Here is a 15,211-nt window from a genome sequence, read left to right as displayed (position 1 = left end):
AACCCTCAGATCCATATAGCGTTGAGAAAACTGTTCACGTTTTTTTTTTCATCTGCTTAATTTTCTCTCTATTTCACGTCTTAACCTACTTGTTTCCAAGTGGTGCTTATCCTTCTTTTCTTTGAATCTTATCCTTTCTCTTCTCTCTTGTTCTTGATTTTTCAACCATCTTCCTATCCTTTGATTTCTGCTTTCTTCTCTTTTTCTTGTTTTTCTTTACCCTAATTTTTCGTTAGTTTATGTTCTTCTTGTTACTCCTTGTAACACTTGTTCTTCATGCGTTTTATCTCCTCTTTCATTCCCCTCTTTAGTTAACACCTGCTCCTTCCTTTCCACTTCATTTCCTACCTCCAGGCTGGTTTTTCATTTTCCTTCCGCGTGTCCCTTCTTCTTAGTTTGCATGGCCTTCTTTTGTTCTTGCTAGTGTCTTCTAGTGTCAGACATCAATTCCCTCTTCTTTGTTTCCATGAATCCTTCTCTTTCTTCTACTCCAGTTCACTCAGCTTTCTCTCGTTCATCACCTACCTTTTTTACTACTTCTCTACTACCTACTTTCACAAGTTTCATGGCAGATATTCCTGCGGAGGAATTGTTCATTGAACTTCCTCCACCACGTCCTCCTGTTGGTCCTGATTTGGTGCTTATTGGTGCAGTCATATCTTATAAGACTCTCCCGGTTGCGACTGTTATTCGTACTCTTCTTGATGACTGGGCAAAGTTAGGTCAGTTTCAGATGGAGTACATGGCTGGTCGTTCTGTTTTCTCTATTATAGCTCCTTCTGAGGCAGCTGCAGATCTGTTGTTGGATGAAAGTCCTTGGATTGTTCTTGGTTGTGGGTTTTCTGTTCATCGTTGGCCACTTGGCCTTATGATCGTAGATTGGAAGATATTCCTTTGTATCTCCTTCCTATTTGGGTTCAAGTTTATGGTTTATTGAGAGGTCATCTCCACGGGGAGATTGCTCAACAAATTGGTGAGAAACTTGGTCCTGTTATTCAAATTGCAGATTCAGACTTGTCTGCTCACCCTCCTACTTATCTGCATTTGAGAGTTTTAATTGACACACGTCGTCCAATTTCTCCTGGGTTTAGGTACAATTTTTCATCATCTGAGAAAATATGGGCGGCTTTTCGTTTTGAGCTTCTTCCTTCCTTTTGTTACAAGTGTGGACGCTTGGGACATATTAATCTTGGTTGTCAGAATCAGCGTCATCCTCATGCTGAGAAGCTTGGGCCATTGTTATCGGTTCCTCGGCCTCTTAAGCCGACATCTACAATTCATGTTGTGCTTTCTGATCGTCGTTCTCCTCCGTCTAGCTATCATCGACAGAGTCGTTATGTGGAGCGTCGTTATCAACAAAATGGGCTTTATTGTTCTTCTCCTTGGAGCTATGCACTTCCCATCCCTGGTCCTTTAAGAGATTTGGATGTCTCAGTGGGTTCTCCTGTAACCCTAGCTCCTTTCTCTGATATTTCTAGGTTGCAGTTGCCTTCTTCTTCCGGATTGGTTATTCCATGTCCAGCGGGCCCTGTTCACCTCATTTCTCCACTTGATAAGGGTAAACAAATTGTGAATGAAGGTTTTTTGCCGCCCTCTCAGGTGACTCAGTGTCAAGATGTGGTGGATTCAGATGCTCTTCAATATGCCATATATTTGTCTCTAAGTAATCTGGCGGCACTCCCTTTTACTCCGCATCTCTTCTGTCAACACCTGGTGAGTGAATCTTTGCATTCTGATCCAGTTGAAATTGAAGAGGTGCAGTGCAATTCGTTTATCTTTATCGGCCCCTCCTGATGTGGATATGCTTGAACCTCAATCACATGAAGTTGACTTAGTCAATGCTTTTACGACCAATCATGATATGGTAGTTTCTGCTGAGTAATCTCTCGGCCCACTTTCAGACCAAGTATTGCTACAACAGCTTTTGGCCCATCGTGAGATTGAGTTAGACCCGTCTCTTTTATCTGACCATCCAGATATGCCCCAGTTTGTGGTACCTCCTCCTTCTCAGTTTGTTTCTCCGCTTCCACAGTCTCCATCTCTCCCTCCGTTCCCTTCAAGTTTTGGTTTTCCCCCTACTTTGGATCTGGGTTTAGCTCCAATTGTGTTTACAATTGAGTCATCTTCAGTTCCGGTCTTTGTAGAACGATAATCTGAAAACCAATAAGAGAATGCAGATACGTGTACAAATAAAAATGTGATTTATTGAATATCAAGCGCATGTTACAATATTTGTGAACTCCTCTGATTCTATCTCCGTATATGACTTGGCTCAAGGGTGACGTACACTTGATCTTGAGAATTTGAGTTTGATTTGGATTTAGATTTGATGAAGAACGAGCGATTTGGCCGCTTGATGATTCTTCGTGGACTTGATTTGGATTTGGATTTGATGAAGAACGAGCGATTTGGTGGCTTCACGATTCTTCGTGGATTTGATGATCTTCGTGGACTTGATGATCTTCGTGGACTTGAGAGACTTCAGAATTTGTCGAGAGTGATCTTCCTCAAATGATTTTCTCTCTTCTTCTCGAGTCTAAAAAATCCTCCCTCTCTTTATGTTGAAAGGGGTATTTATAGTGTCAAACTTTATATTTTATAGAATATTTTAATGACACGAAAAATAATAAATTCTTTAATTGTATAATTAAATCAATATTATGTTCTTATTAATTTTAGATTAGTTATCCTTATAACTCAATTAATCAGAAAATAATTGACTTAATTATAACCGTTAAAGACTTTATTAATTTAATCAAATGTCCGATTACCATTTCGAATCGTCAATGATATTCAATTTTTGGAATCATGTAGTTTTGATTACGATCATACGTTTATGTGCTGACACGAGTTTTATTCAGATGTGTGCAATTTTGTCGGGCTCTTGGTCGATTTAATATTTTAACGAAGATAATTTACCTCATTAAATTTCATGTGTCTACAAATGCTCCCACTTCAAGTCGTGCTGCAGGTATGTCGTCATCACGTGCCGAAAACGCAGCTTGAAGTATGTATTTTGATTTGGAGAATTTGTGGAGCTAGCTTCCGAGGCTCCGTAAATTTTATAGTAATCTTTCCATCATATATTTTAATCAGATGAATTTAATTTTTTTTTAAATCTTTCCATTTTTGCCAAGCATAAACAAATGTATATTTTGGCCAAACATCTCACCAAACAACAGCACAAATCCTCCATTTCTGGCAAAAGCCATCAACACAATGTGAGTGCATCCTCCATTTCTAGCAAAAGCCATCAACACAGTGTGAGTGCATCCTCCATTTCTGGCAAAGGTCATCAACACATTGTGAGTGCGAGCCATTTTCCATCATTTTGTCCCCATAAAGTTTTCTTGTAATCTCCTATTTAATCACCTGCAATTTTCTTGATTCAATACACATAATAAAAGGTAGTCTCCCATGAATTGAAACTTCTTATTTTCAGCCCCTTACTGACTGATGTTGCTCTTTTTTTTCTTTTCTTCAGGCAGCCTCTCGGCAAGGTAAGGGAGCAAAGTTCATTTCAACAAACCAATAGGCATCAATTCGGAATTTTGATCAATTCGATCCATAGAAGCTAATAACAAAATTTCACCACAGATATCAAGGACACCAGAATCAAATTGAAGCAAACGTTGCGGTCGAAACACGACCAAGAACAACACGGCCTCCAACATCCGAATTCCTCAAAACTTCGTCAAATCCAAGAACTAATGACACAAACTTGCCTAGCACGAAAAGGAGAAGAAGAAAAATACCGGAGTTGACCCAAACGGTGGCCGGAGAGGCGGCGGAGACACCGGAATAGCCAGCTCTTTTTTCCCTTGATTCCCTTACAGCCGGAGGGGAGACAACGACGGCGAGAGGGTCACAACACGGGTGGTGCGTCGGCCAGAGGAGCTTCTGTGGCGGAGATCGGATTGGAAGAGTGTGGTTCGGTTGTGTTGAATTTTAATTTCCACTTCCTGGGTTCTTCTCTCGGGTAGTTTATAGAAAACCAAGGCTGGTGTGATCCTGTGCGGGCTTGCTCGCGGGCTTACGGTGCGACCCCCTTTTTTGACTTTGACTTTGACTTTTTTTGGGACTTTGACCAAATTTTTTTTTTCGTCATTTGACTTTGACCTTTTTTCTGAATTTTTTTTTTCATGGCTTGATATTGACCTTCCCCTTTTTTTGTAGGATTTTGACAACAATTCGAGCGCTGCGGTCAATCAAACCAATCGACTCATTTCGAAACGCGTTGATTTCTGACCGATTTGAAGAACGTAAACGACCTAATCGCTTGACTGCTCTCATTTCATAGACTTGACAGCAGTCGACAAAAGTGTATTAGGCTTTACGCATCACATTCACCATGGTGGCTTTCAAGAGTTTTAAGGACGGGACTATTACTATCCTCGAGGATGTTGAAGATGAGCAACATGATGGCACCACCTTAACTGTACATCCTTCTCTTACTGGGCCATTCGCCTTTAAAACTTCATTATATGGCAGTTCCACTCCCGTCTTGCAATGGACTCACGCGGTGAACCATCAAGTAGCCAGCTTTCGACCGTCTAAGTCAGGCAATGAGGAGCTAAGTTCAGACGTTTTGATGCTGAAGTCTGCACATTGTGACAAAGAGGCTCCCACGGCGTCATTCAAGTTTCTCAACGACTCTATATACAACAACTCTGCGCGATGGGGTACCTTTCGAACTACCGGCGGTTTTACCTACACAGAGTGCTATTGGGAGTAGGTAGAGGACGTTTTAAGCCGAAACAAAGATCTCATCAAGAAAACGGGCCTCTATCGAGTAGTGTTTGCGTCATTGTTCAGCTACGATCGTTTTCCTTCTGTTGTGCGAGCTTTTTGTGAGTATTGGTGCCTTGCTACAAATACTCTGCACACATCGCAAGGGGAGATGTCTATATCTCTTTTGGATCTTGAGCATATTGGAGGCTTGCCTATTCTTGGGAGGTTTTATGACGAAGTTGTTCCACCCATTGCCGAGTTTTCTGCAAAGAGTAAAGAAGGGGAGCTTTTCATCCCCAAGAGCTGTCGTTATTTGTTTCTTGCTTACCATAGATTGCGCAAGAGGGAGCGTGGGGATGTGAAGATAGCTACATGGATACGGTATTGGTACAAAGGCGAAATGAGATACAAGAGGCCTCATACCAAGAGTACACGAAATAAGAGGGACGCGCCCACTAATACTCATGATCCATCGGGCGCCATTCCAGGGATTCGCCGGCGAACTCCGAAAGATCTTTTACCATTCGAGGACTTAGGCGTAGAAGAAGCAATCATGGAATCTGTTTACCTCCCTGCCTTTTATATGTGCTGGCTTTGTTTATTCGTATTCCCGAAGAGTGATCCAAGTTTTATTCGTCCCGGAGTTTTTAAGTTCGCTCACAGAATGGCGCGAGGTCAACACTACTGTCTGGCAATTTCCGTATTGGCGAATATATATCAGGGTTTAAATGCCATATCCGTCTCGAGTGATCCGGGAAGCTGTCCAACTGTGCTCCATTTTCATTACTTGTATGGGTGGTTGGGCGAGTATTTCAGCACCCATTTATTCTCTCGACATCCATAAAACTTTAGGCCTTTAATGGTTCATATTTCAGGGGAATTGTCGGCAAGAAATTTTGATGATGAACGAGCCCGTGCCTTGTTTACCGCTTGTGATAATGTTCGAATGGGACGATTTGCCAAAGTTTCAAGTGCGCGCAAACTGATCGTTGACACCCACGAAGCCCTTCCTTCAGATTCCGCCTATCTCATTAGTCTTCGCTCCGGATTTGTGTCCCTACGGCAAGATAGTTGACGAGTAGTCGAACCCTATAACCCTCAGCGATTCAGTCGACAATTCGGATATGTTCAGGGTGTTCCCGGAGATTTCCAAAGAGATAGTCGACCCATACCTTTGACTCAGACATACTTGTTTTGGGATGGCTTGACGAAGCTTGGCACAAAAATTGAGGTAATTTTGCCTATGAAAAGTGACATCACCAAGTTTATGGTTACTCAGGACTACATCAAATGGTGGTCCAGAGTTCATCACTCTGCGTTGAAGAGGCCTATGAAGATAACCATTGTAAATTTGCCACAACAAGAGCCTCCAAAAGCTAAAGGAGACGACCGTGCGACAACTCCTCTCCAAATTTTGGTTTCCCCTCTCCAAATTTTGGTTTCCGCCGAAGCTTTGCCCCTGGTTGATAACTATCAGATTCCACCTCCTCCAGTTTTGGAAGGAAACGGAGATTCAACAGATTTCCGTCCCAAGTCGAAGGAGAAGGTTGCTACATCCAGAAGGCATAGTAGAAGCAGCAGTAGTACCCATAGTGACGTGCACTTCAAACGTCAAAAGAGGGATGATGCTGATCTTGGACCTATTTACTTCAAACCTAATGCCGACTTTGATCTTGGCGGCAATTTTCTTGGGGATATTACTGGTCCTTCAAAACTCGTGCCTTCGCATGTTGAGGTATTCACTTAAACTATTTTTGTTGTATTTGCTTTTGTGCTCGTCCCTTTTAGCATTGTATCATATTCAACAGTTCACTTTTTGCGAACTTAATCCAATTTTGTTCCTCCCAGCTCGAAGATATCGGTTATTTCGATGAAGTCTGCTCAGGTGACGGCGTTCAATTTCCTTTTGAGGAGTGTGCAGCTAACATTTCCCCAGAAAATGACGTACGTCGAAAGGAGAGTGAACCACAGCCAGTTGACCAGAGAGGTACACATGAATTTGTTTATATATTATTTTCCCGTATTTCTTCAATAATTTATGCTCATTTTCACCCTCATATACACAGGTTTGTCCATGGCGACGAGAAGTATAACGCCTTCAGAAAAAACAATATTTCCTGAAACTTCTGTGTGCGATATTGAGGTAGTGGACACAAGTCAATGGCTCTGCGATATCCGCATGCGAGCAGCTGCAGAAGTTTATGCAAAGATAGAAGGCGTGATAGTGACGTATTCTCTGAAGATGATTATTGCGGGGAGGAATGAGCTTGATATGTTGACGAATGAACTTAGTAAATATGGAGTCGACCCATCAACAATAAAAAACAAACTGGAGCGGTTGATGACAAGTGCTACCCTATATGACTCGGCGAGGCTTGCATGCGCTCACAAATGCGCCATGGGCACAAGCGCCCAAAAATTGGCAGAGACAGAATCTGAAATCACGACAGCCCAAGAAATTCGACAAAATAGTTTTGATCAGCTTCAGTCTACACTTGAGTCCCTTAAGAACTTGAAGAAAGAACAACAGAAGCTAGAACAGACGTTGGACTCGCTAGATGCAGACATTTTCCTTCACGATGCAAGATTTGCTGATCTAGAACAGAAGAAGTGTCAAATCCGAGAGATTCCAGAACTGACTGTAACAGAGATTGAAGAAGCGAAGAAGTTGCGAGCCAATTTTGAAGAACATTGTAGCAGCTTTAAGGGTTTGACATGGATGTGGTAGCTGACTTGAATGATCATGACTTGCTCCCTTTTTTTCTTCAATCATCTTGTAATCAATTGATTTTGAACTTCAACTTATTGTCGGTGAAATAAGAATTTGCTTTATGATTGGCAGACAAAACTCCTTTCTTTATTTTGATGTGACTGAACTTAAGATTGTTATTCTCAAGCTGCCTACGTATCCTTCTAAAGAAGGAATCAAGTCATCATGTAGTTCAAGGGTTTTTTTTTTGTTTTTTTTGTTTGCCCTATGCAGTTTAGGCTCGTGCAGACTTGGAGCATTTTTGTTGTTTTTCAAGCATGGTACTTCTTCAAGAACTTGCCGTTGATGGGACCGATCCTCAAACCGTCTTCCACCACAATTTTCTAAGCTCTATTGGTGTAAACTTCTCTAACGACATAAGGACCATCCCACTTTGACTTAAATTTGGAGTCAGACTTATGCGTCATAATGATGGGTCTTCGAACAGCAAGGACTAAATCATCAACTTGAAATGACCGTGGTCGAACACCTTTGTTGAAGGCATGTGACATCCGAGCTTGGTAGCATTCCAGGTGTTGTTGTGCATCAAGCCTCTTCTCGTCCAAAGCTTTTAACTCTTGCAAGCGCAACTTGACATTTTCTTCATTTGTGAGACCTTCTTGCAAAGCGATTCTCAATGACGGGATTTATTTCTCTAATGGTAACACGGCTTCGACACCATAGACGAGAGAATAAGGTGTAGCATTTATGGCTGTCCGATACGTCGTTCTGTAAGCCCAAAGAGCTTTGCCCAATTTCTCATGCCAATCCCTCTGCTTCTTGCTGACAGTTTTCTTCAGAATGTTACAAAGCGTTTTATTGAATGCTTCTGCCAAACCATTTTCCGGGGCGTTGTACATTGAAGAGAAGTGAAGCTTGAAGTGGAATTTATTGCTCAACTTTTCTGTTGCAATATTCGAGAAGTACTTGGCGTTGTCCGTGATGATGCATCGCGGTATACCATAGCGTTGTATAATGCTTCCAGTAATGAAGTCCACAACATTTTATTTCTTTATTTTTTTCAGTGGTATCGCCTCTGCCCACTTTGAGAATGAATCTGTGGCCGCCAGAATGTACATATTACCAGCCGATGATTTCGGAGTGATGGGTCCGATTGCATCCATTCCCCAGACATCAAACGGGAGCAAAGCAATTGTCGGATGCAACGGCTCAGGTGGCTGATGAATGAAGTTGGCATGAAACTGACAAGCTTGGCATTTCTGTGCATACTCCATACAATCCTTGACCATGGTGGGCCAATAATACCCTAGTCGTCTGACTTGAAAATGTAACTTTGGTCCTGATTGATGTGCTCCACATACTCCAGTATGAACCTCTTCCATGGTTTTGACCGCTTCATCTTTTCCCAAGCATCGAAGAAGTACTCCATCCAATGACCTCCGATATAAAGTTTCTTTGTAGTAGAGGAAGCGCGGTGCTCGCCGCTTGATGCTCCACATTTGTTTCGAATATTCGGGAAGCTTGTTGTGCTCAAGATAGTCGATAAAAGGATGCCTCCAATCTTCAACATCAATGGTGTAAACTGACACTACATGAGAACTGGCACACTGGAGTGAAGGCTTTGTTGTCATGACCAACTTTTGGCAAATTGGGATGTCTAAAATTTCGTCTCCAAACAATGCCATGGTCGCCGCCAAGTTTGCCAATGCGTCTGCCATTTGATTTTCTTTCCGTGGCACATGTATGAGTGTAACTTTATCGAAGCCCTTCAAGAGTTGTGTGGAAATAAGGTACCAAATCTTCCTTCTTGACCTCGTAATTAGTGAGCAGTTGATCAATCACCAACTTCGAGTCTCCATACACTTTGAGACTTTGGATTTCAATTTCTAACGCTGTTTGCAATCCCATGATCAACGCCTGGTACTCTGCGACATTGTTGGAACACAGTTTCCCAAGAGTGAAAGAATAAGGCAATATCTGTTTTTGTGGAGAGACAAAGATAACACCAGCCCTGCCCCGGCTGCCCTAGATGAGCCATCGAAAAACATGTTCCAAGTAGGGAGGACCTATGCAAGGAAGACTTTTTCGTCAGGGAATTCATCTGAGATTTCCCAATCCGCTGGAATAGGGTGGTCTGCTAGGAAGTCGGCTAACGCTTGTCCTTTCACTGCTTTCGCGGGCACATATACGATGTCTATTGGTTTAATAGTAATGCCCACTTAGCCATGCGTCCGGTTAGAACTGGTTTAGATAATATGAACTTAACTGGGTCGGCTCGCGCCACCAAGTGCATTGTGTAAGCTTGCATGTAATGCCTCAACTTTTGAATGGCGAAGATGAGTGCAAGACACATCTTCTCTATCGGCGGATAATTCAGCTCAGGTCCGGTGAGGGTCCGACTTAAGTAGTACAAGGCTTTCTCCTTTTTGGCTTCATTTTCTTGGGCAAGAAGGTCCCCAAGCGATCTCTCTTGAGCCGCGATGTAAAGGATAAAAGGTTTCCCGATGATAGGTGCACCCAACACCGGAGGATTTGCCAGGTATTTCTTTATGCTCTCAAAGGCATTGCGACAACCTTCATCCCATAAAATGGAACATCTTTCTTCATGAGTCGACTGAATGGTTGGCAGCGGCCCGTCATGTTCGATATGAACCGTCTGATGAAGGCAAGTCATCCTTAGAGGCTTTTCAACTTGCGCAAATTTCTTGGCTCTGGCATTTCCTGGATGGCTTTGATTTTGGATTGGTCTTCCTCGATGCCTCGGTGCTTCACAATGAATCCAAGAAATTTTCCGGAACTGACACCGAAGGCACAATTCAAATGATTCATTTTTAACTGGTATTTGCGTAACCTGTCGAATACTCTTCGTAGATCTTGTAGGTGATCAATTCTTTTCTTTGTTTTGACAACTAAATCATCAACATAGCATTCGACATACTTGTGCAGCATGTCACCGAATATTTTCTGCATAGCGCGTTAGTACGTTGCACCGGCATTTTTTAACCCAAATGGCATGACCTTATAGCAATAAATTCATTTGGGAGTTCGAAATGCAGTGAGTACCTCATCATCTAAGGCCATCCTTATTTGGTTGTAACCTGATGATCCGTCCATGAATGACAAAATCTCATGACCGGTTGTCGCATCCACCATGAGCTCTATGATTGGCAGAGGGAAATCATCTTTTGGACATGCCTCATTTAGGTCACGAAAATCTACACAAACGCGGATTTGTCCGTTCTTCTTCTTGACAGGAACAATGTTTGCGATCCACTTCGGATATTGAACATCTCTAATGAAGCCTGCGGAAATCAACTTATAAACTTCTGCTTCAATTTGAGGAATAAGCTATGTTCAAAAGCGTCTTTGTGTTTGCTTGGTTGGCCGAGCCTCCGGTTTGACAGCATGTCGATGAACTGCTACCTTTGGGTCCAGGCCAGGCATTTCTTTGTACGTCCAAGCAAAGACATATTTGTACTCGAGCAACAGATCAAGTTATTCTTTTTCTTCTTCGGAACTTAAAGACGCACTCACAAAAATAGGTCTTGGGTCTCCTTCTGTTCCCAAGTTAATCTCCTTTAGTTCATCCATAGTGGCTTGCCCCCCGTCTTCAAGTTCTGGAGGAGTTTAATCTACTTCAATTTCAAAATCTTTATGATCGTCTTCCTCCATGGCATCTGCTTCTGCCACCGTGACATGATAAGAGGTTTGGACAATGTTATCCTCACCGCCATTACCAAGGTTGCTATCTCCCTTTTGGCCAGTGAATATGATGGTGTGTTGCTTCACTTTGAGTTGATCCATGGAATCCACTTCCAACACACAATGCCTCTTCATGTGTGACGGGACAAGACTTCGGATTTCTTTGCTCTCCGCTCGACTACAAGTCGTTTTCCTCTTTCATATTTGTCGTTCCTCAGGTGCTGGGATCCTTTCCAATGCAGGCTTTCGCGGAATGAGGTTTGACTTTTTCTGAACTTCACATCCTTTTGAATACAGAAGTCCGAGTGGTTGTACTACCGATGCGATTGAAGACTGAACTTCTACTTGCTATCATGTTCACACGATTAAAAACCGACACCCTTGTGATTGATCCTTCAATACGTTCAGATGTTGCTCTTCGGGAATTTGGACGAATGCGATCGAACGACGAAATGCGAGGGGTTGACTGAACCTCTTGACTCTTCTCTTCAACTACCTCGACACTGATATGTTGCACATTGGCTCGCTCCGCCCTCCTCCTTCCTGAAATTCTGATTGGCTTGCTTGAAGTGAAACCGAAACCAGCTTTAGAAGAATAGACTATTGCCCCTTGCTCTCTTAACTTCTTTTGTGACTCATCGAGCTCATGCGCCATCCTTGCTGCAGCCTGGTCGTTCTTTTTGCTTGATGAACCAAAGTCGTATCTGGCCTTTTCTAACAGCTTCTATGCATTAGGATCGAACCCTTCACTTGTTCTTTTCTTGGGCAGCGATCCATGTTCCGTCTTACCTTGAATCGGTTTGACAAACCCCTTTAATGGCTGCTTTGTGGGATTTCAGTTACTCATCTTTATTAATGGCAATGTTGACTCCTCCTTCAACAATTTCACATCATCCTTTTCTAATTTTCGTGGGCACTCTTGTGACTTTGTCCCCACAAATGTGTATTCCCCCTCCCTTCGTCTAGACTTCGGAACATAGCGAAGGACCGGAAATGCATGGCTGGCTTTTCTTTCTGCAGATGATGTTGCCACTTTAGATGAGACTTTCTGCGACACTTCACCATGAAGCTCAATGTCTTTTGATTTGGCATCATTCTCCCTAACTTTATCGGCTTTCCCCGTGGAGGGTACTCCGACCGGAATGACTTCTTTCATTGACTCCTCATCTGTGTAGAATTTAGAATCCTCAAAGTACGATTTGACTTCTGTGAAAGGTTTGGTATCTCCTACCATGGTTTTCACGCCTCCGCGATAGAACTTGAAGCATTGGTGCAAAGTGGATGGCACGATGCCATTTTCATATACCCATGGTCGTCCCAACAACAAGTTGTACGAGGTCTTCGCATCAATAACATGAAATACTGTGTTTGATTTTAGCTCTCCGATGTCCATGTCTAGTCTGATCATCTCTATCGCTCTTTGTCCTCCTTGGTTGAAAGCTTGGATCATGAGACGACTTCTTGATAACTCATCAACGTTGATGCCGAGTTGAGACATGGTTGACTTGGGCATGATATTTACTGCTGACCCTCCGTCTATGAGCATGCGATTCAACTTCCGCTCTCGCATGTACCCTGTCACAAAAAGAGGCCGATTATGTGGCTTAGAGCCCAATTTGAGGTCATCATCTGTGAAGTGAATGGTATCACAATATGCATCACATGCGCCACATTCCTTCATGCTTGTGGAGTGTTTTCCTACGTCGATAAGCAACTCCACAAGTGCGCATCTCGTTGATTTTGGCAGTTGCATCAAGTCAGAGAGGCAAAGTTGGAAAGGTAGACTCTCCAATTGTTTCAACACCTCATTCTTCTTTAACACTTGAGTTGCACTTACTTCTCTTGCTTCAGGCTTTTCATCTTCTTTGGAGCTAACTTCACAACTTGTGGCCATTGAAGTGACATTCGGTTGTTTTCTCGGCAAGTGTTCTCTTGACAAGTTCCGGCGAAGAGGCTTCCACAAATATGGAACGACTTTCATCTCAAAACGTCCTTGTCTGTTCTCCTCCCGTCGTGGAGGTGATTTCTTATGGCTTGGTCGGACAACCGGTGAGTTTGGCATCATACCTTTGCGAGTTCTTCTCCGAGTGACCAATATACATCCTTCATCATCGACATTAGAGGCAACTTGGAGGATAGGCGTGGAAGCAGGACATTCTTTAACTTCTTGGGTCTTCTTATGTTCGCGCGCCTCATTTGTGAAACAGAACGGTGCTTTCATCGGGTGAAAAGGGAGTGGAACTGGCTCGAACGACCCGAATGTTACGGTAGTGCAATTGACTTCAGCAACGTCAGCAACGTCCAACTCAATCTTCCCTTGCTTGGCGAGGTTCATTATCAAATCCTTGAGATTAAAAAGCACTTCTCTATAGGGTGACTAACGAGGCGATGATATTTGCAATACTTCAGATCGTTGACTCGATGCATTTCTTCTGGCCGTTTCCACTCCGGAAGCTCTATTATCTTGTTTTCGAGCAGATCCTCTAACATGCCCGCCACATCAGAGTTTGGGAACGGGTACGTCTTTCGCTCCATCTCCTTTAACGTGTGTTTACTCCTATCGTAGATTCGAGGAGGTTCCACCTTATTGAACTCTTTCTTATCCCGCGTAGAGATCTTAAGGGTTTCATTCTTTCCCTTATGACTTGCCAAGCTCAGCTCCATGTCGTGGGCTCGAGTAGCCAACTCTTCGAAAGAACGAGGCTTGATTTCTTGCAAGATGTATAGCAAATCAAAGTGCATGCCTTGGATGCACATTTCAACGGCTGACACCTCTGACAGTCGATCCTTGCAATCAAGGCTAAGTGAGCGCCATCTATTGATGTAGCTGATTGCGGGTTCATCCTTCCGTTGCTTCGTGTTAGTTAGCTCCATCATGCTCACCGTCCGCCTTGTACTATAGAATCGATTAAGGAACTTACGATCCATTTGGTCCCAACTGTCAACATTCTCCGGCTCTAAGTCTGTATACCACTCGAAGACATTTTCCTTCAACGAGTGAACAAACTACTTAACAAGGTGATCGCCTTCTATCCCGGCGTTACTGCAAGTCTCCACGAAGTGGCCAACATGTTGCTTTGGGTTCCATTTACCTTCAAATTGTTGGAAATTTGGTGGCTAATACCCCAGCGGCATTCTTAAGATGTCGATCCTCTTAGTGTAAGGTTTGGAGTAAGTGAGGGAGTCATGAGAAGGACCTCCATATTGAGCCCGAATTGAGTTGGTGATGATGTCCTGCAATTGTTGGAGTGATAAGGAACCAAGTGAGTCGCCATCGTTCTTGGACGTTTCTCCCCTTTCATTTACTTTGTTCCTGCCAGGCGACCCTTTGGTGGAGTTCTCATCATTTTGATCTTCCAACTTGCTATAGAGCTCATCGATTTGCACATCCTTTTCTTCAACCGTTCGAATGAGCTTTTCAACCATCTTCAACAAATTAGAGAGTTGTTCCTCGATTGTGGATGCCCCCGTCACCAAGACCTGCGCATTGTCAGAAGAGGATTCATGCGGCATAGGATGAAAGTTATCGCTATCTTCTTTGGGACTTCCATGGTATGATGTCGTGCTTGATTCTTCATCAGAGAAAAAGTCTTCCAGGATAGGGCCGTCACTATGAATGGATATAGGAGATTGCTCATTTGGCTCCTTTGGCTCTTTCTCCTTTGACACTTGCTTCTTCCCACTTTGAGAGGCATGCTTTATTGCTCCCAAGCTCTCCAAGGTGATGACTGGTTGACGAGGCTTACTAGCAAGTGCCAAAAATGTCGTGGGTTGAGGTCTAGCCACGCTCCGGGTGACAAGCTCGGCCTCTCTGCTTAACTCGCGGTTGTGGACTTGGATTTCTTCGTTGGAGCGACTTGGTTGTTCTTGGAAGCCATCGCACAAACGGATTTGATTTCTTCGGAGAAGGAGATGAGATGCCAAAAATGTCCCACTGAGCGTGCCAATTTTTAGAACGATAATCTGAAAACCAATAAGAGAATGCAGACACGTGTACAAATAAAAATGTGATTTATTGAATATCAAGCGCGGGTTACAATCTTTGTGAACTCCTCTGATTCTATCTCC

Source organism: Argentina anserina, chromosome 5 (assembly GCF_933775445.1).
Source record: "Argentina anserina chromosome 5, drPotAnse1.1, whole genome shotgun sequence".
NCBI lineage: Eukaryota > Viridiplantae > Streptophyta > Magnoliopsida > Rosales > Rosaceae > Argentina > Argentina anserina.
This window is presented reverse-complemented; position numbering follows the sequence as displayed.